This window comes from Rhagoletis pomonella, unplaced genomic scaffold (assembly GCF_013731165.1).
Source record: "Rhagoletis pomonella isolate Grant_MI unplaced genomic scaffold, Rhpom_1.0 Rhpom_scaffold_00007, whole genome shotgun sequence".
In the NCBI taxonomy this organism is placed as follows: Eukaryota; Metazoa; Arthropoda; class Insecta; order Diptera; family Tephritidae; genus Rhagoletis; species Rhagoletis pomonella.
In genome coordinates this window covers 17,500,882-17,505,457 of record NW_023458561.1, presented here as the reverse complement: position 1 = coordinate 17,505,457, position 4,576 = coordinate 17,500,882, and the positions used below count along the sequence as shown (strand labels likewise).

The 4,576-nt window shown below is 37.3% G+C and overlaps 1 protein-coding gene across 5 annotated transcripts in view; it reads left to right on the top strand.

The window, feature by feature from the left end:
• Positions 1-666: 666 nt before the first annotated feature.
• LOC118742387 (protein CBFA2T3) overlaps positions 667-4,576 on the top strand; it is a gene marked incomplete at its 3' end in the record, with an annotated part of 208,950 nt that continues 205,040 nt past the window's right edge. For 4 of the 5 annotated variants that reach the window (XM_036474426.1, XM_036474427.1, XM_036474423.1 and 1 more), the window contains 1 exon segment: positions 667-2,014. 5 annotated transcript variants of the gene reach the window in all.

Sequence of the window (4,576 nt, the reverse complement as noted above, 5' to 3'; positions counted from 1 at the left end):
CATATCAATAAAAATTTGCTGTGCCATCTTTCGCCTGCAGCAACATTTGGCCAGTGCACACGACTATGGCTAACCATTCATTCATATGAAATTACATCGATAATACCAGGTCAACCACACAATCACACTACCACAGCAATCACAAATGCTTAAACGAGCAGAAACAGAAGCAAAAAAAATACAAAAAAAAATGGAATAAACAAAATGCACCGGCTGCTCTTGAATGTGCACCGATGGCTGACACTTATTCTTTGTGTATTTTTTTCTTTCAAGCAAATGCCAATTTCAGATATGCCGTGCTGAAAGCGAAGGCATGGGCAGGGCAAAGAATGTAAGCGAAAGGTGCACAGCAGCTGGAAGCAGGCAAGCGCCTGAGGCACTCAAGCGGCTGCCGCAAACAGCGCTCGTTCGTCAGCCGTGGAACAGCTGTTTGCCTGCAATACAACACGTCCCCAACCACCGCGCCAACAGTAACAGCGCGCATGCGTCACGAAAAGTATTTTCCTCTGCTGTGGATGACAACAGATGGAAACAGCGACAAAAATGGAATGTGTAAACTACCACCTTTGTACTGACCGAGAGAAGCACATTTCCGAGATCCGAACACAGCGAGTAACTGTTCCACACGAAAGGGCATCATCACTAAAGTGAAATTTTGGCCAGAGCCAAGTTTTAAACGCGGAACCGACGTTGCCAAGTGCACACGTGAAGCGGGTGAATACTTCGAACCAAGGCGAGGAAAATATTTTCCAGAGGTACATCTCTAGGAACGCAATGTTTACGTAGTGACATAAAACAGACTGACGGAATTAATTGTGCATCAGTTGTTCTTTGTTTTTGTCGGGCTGTGTTGCATTCGTAGTGTGTTTTCATTTTGCGTTTGCAAAGACACGTCGACGCTGTAAAAGCAATTGAAAATCCGATGGTTTTGCGACCAGCTCTCGGTTGAATTGGATTCAGTGCCATCGGTGAACGCGTTGGTGCCGGTTATACGAAGCGGTCAGGTTAAAGTGTGCCACTTGGTTGTCTATAGCACTAAACGCTTAACATAGTTCATAATATGAACATATGTATAATCAGATATTTAGAAATTACAAGTTCTATATTGCAGAGTGCAAATTGTGAGAAACGAGGGAAAGAAAGTTTGTGCCCTCAGTCTTTTGTGTTGGTGCTTCTTAAGGGTGCCCTTCGCCGCATGAGCGTCTGCGCCAGTGATTCGCATTTGCCTGTTTACATCAGTTTAAGTGTAAACAAACCAAATATTTAGTAAAACTGTAACTGAGTAACAACTACTTATAATGAATATTGCCGCATACATTCGTATATACATATGTATGAATGATTGAAAACCTTTCACAACACATGTAAGTGCAGCTGTTTTAATATTGAAACAAATGCGGTGTTCATAACAAAAAGCTGGGCAGAAACAAAAAAAGCAGAAAGGCAAATAGAGCAATGAAAGAACGAAATAATTGAGACTAGAATTAACAGACAAAAAAATTAAATTATGGGTCAAGGTGTCTTCAGAACTTTGAAATGAAATATAAATTAAATTTAACTAAGTGAATACTTAAAACCGATCATCTTTTTTGGTAAACGGAAGCATAATAATAAAAGATATTGTTATATATGCATGCATGTATGTATGTACATACATATGTAAATGAAAATTATTTACCGTGAAGTGAAAGTGGGATCCATAACAGAACCACAGCTGAAAATTGCGTTATAGTGAAGTGTTGCCGACAAAAACATTCGCACGTGTTTGCCCGATACATTGCAGACCTTCAAAATAGAAATACATATACCAAAGCAAAAAAACACACCGCCACTCAACAAAATCAACTAGCTCATTGCTCGACTCGCCCTTTCCGCTGAAAACATTTCAATTCAATTTTGCGTTGTTGACGTGCTCCGGGCGAACTGAAGAAGGATAGAAAGCAGCTGCAGCTGTTTCACTGTGTCATCCAACTGGCTGCCGGACAAAACAAAGCGAAACTAGCAAATACACAAAGTAAACCAATGCATTTGTGTGTATATATGTATGTATGTATGTATGTATATGAATGTGCGTGCGAAGGCGCAAAAATAAGACGATCGAAATATGTGTTTGAGTGGAGCAGAAAATTAAATTAGGGTCCCTGTGGGGAAAATATCTAGTTCTAAACTAGTGCGCTTCTAGTACATTTAGACCCAGTACTGGACGCGATAAATCTCTTTTGCATGCAAGCAACTGGCGAATTTAACATGGCGATGTCCTAGGAAGTGTCAATTGCCCTCCGCTGCATCCCTTTTTCGATAGTTCCGAACTAGTCCCAAATTCTATAGTTCCGACCCAGTTCTAAAATCGACAGACGATAGAAAAAAGTATCATGCTTTTTCAATCTTTTTGGTTCTTCCGTGTGTGCGATTTTAAGTTATTTTGGAAGAAATGTGTGTTCAATTTGAAATTAAATTTGTTTGAATGGTTGTAAGAAATGTACGTTTACATACCTTTAGCTGTAGCTGAGTTTGCAGAGGTGCTCGCTGTTATTTCTTGGATTCCAGACGGTCCTAAGATGCTGAAATGTTTACACAAATTTTAGTTTTGTATTACCAAGCTATGAAAAAGCATCTGCGAAACACTAATAGAAGCGTATTTGAACGAAAAAGCCGCCGAACACATATCTATGTAAAGTAAACAAGCCCCCCGCTGCATCCCTTATTCGATAGTTCCGAACTAGTTCTAAATTCGACAAATAAGATCTAGTGCGTTCTGCATCCCTTTTTCTATAGTTCCGAACCATTTCTAAATTCGTCACTTTAGATATAGATTTCTAGTGAAAAAAACTGAAAAAAGTAGTTTTTTAAAAGTACCACTTTTCGCCGATTTTGGACTGCTGGGGATATAGTTCCTATCGGACTAGTTCCTTTTTGGCGATAAAGAACTATTACGGAACTAGATATTTGATTCACTAGTCCGCGGTTTCCCTGCAAGGATTTAGACCCAGTACTGGTTCTCGATAAATCCCCCCGACAGACGAAAAACGTAACAAGATGTTTTCAAACTGTCTTTTTGGTTTTACCATGATAGCGATTTTTAATTATTTGCAAAGAAATGTCTTTTAAATCTGAAATCTAATTTGTTTCAATGAATGTATGTAAATCAAACTGGGCATTTGAAAACACGTTTACATACCTTTAGCTGTAGCTGAATTTGCAGAGGTGCTGCCTGTTTTTAGTTAGATTCCAGAAGGTCCCAAGATATGTTTTAATGTTAACACAAATTTTAATTTTGTATTACCAAACTATGAAAAAGCATCTGCGAAGTGCAGATTGAGAGCGTATTTGAACGAAAAACCCGCCTAGCAAAACTCTATTTAAAGTAAACAAGCCCCCCGCGCATCCCTTTTTCGGTAGTTCTGAACTAGTTCAAAATTCGCTAGACCAGATCTAGTTCGTTCTGCATCCCTTTTCTATAGTTTCGCACAGTGATGGAAAAGTAGGCACAATAGTACCATTTTTGGCACTTTCATTTACAAGATCAATTTCACAATTCATTCAGTTTTGGCACAATCATAAATTACAGAAGTTTAGACAGTATATAACAAACAATCATATCGTTGTTTAAAGTACAAAACCGCATATGTGAGGTTGCATAAATTATTTTCTAGAGAGTAAAAACACTCATTTTTCAAAATGGTTCTCTTTTTTATAAAGCATTCGCATTTCTGGCTAGTATATTTCAGGACGAACGGATAAGGATTGAGCCAAGAGCTTGTGTGAGTAAATCCAATTTCTGGCAGCAAATGTCAGTTACGCGGTTTTGCAAAACGACGATACACGGTTTTGTACTTTAAACAACGATATATTACTCATAGATTCGAAAAGTGAAAATTAAAACCTCTTAAAATTTAAAATAAGGGCCATTATATAAAATTAATAAAAATTATTCAATGTAAATAATAGTCAAAACTGGTCAAAATGTCGCAATGCTATTATTTCGTACATAGGTATGTATATGTGTAAACAGGTCCGAACAGTTATATTTAAATGTTTTTCCCCTTCGTAATTGAAATATTGTGTTATTTTAATATGATTTTACTCTAATAATTCAATGAAGTACATTTAAAATTAAAAATAGATAATATTTCTAAAAATACATATGTGGTTCTTAAAAAGCCTTAAAAGAAAGCAATTTCAATTTTGTGGCACTTTCATCTCCATTTTGGCACTATTTTTGCAGGCCTTAGGCACAATTTGAAATTTGAAATTCCATTGCTGGTTTCGAACCAGTTCTACATTCGTCATTTTAGATATAGATTTCTAAAAACAAAATTGTTTTTTAAAAGTACCACATCTCGCTGCTTTTGATCTGGTGGCGATCTAGTTACTATCGGACTGGATCGTTTTTGGCGATAAAGATCTAGTATGAAACTACAAATTTGGTACACCAGTTCGGAGTTTCCCGACAGGGATATGATTACTATTATGTAATTATTGACAGCCTTAAAATGTTAAATTTATGTACGAAGGAAGGATGAAGAGGAACAAATGAAATCTCTTGATACGAAAATGGTAGTAGAAAAGTACACAA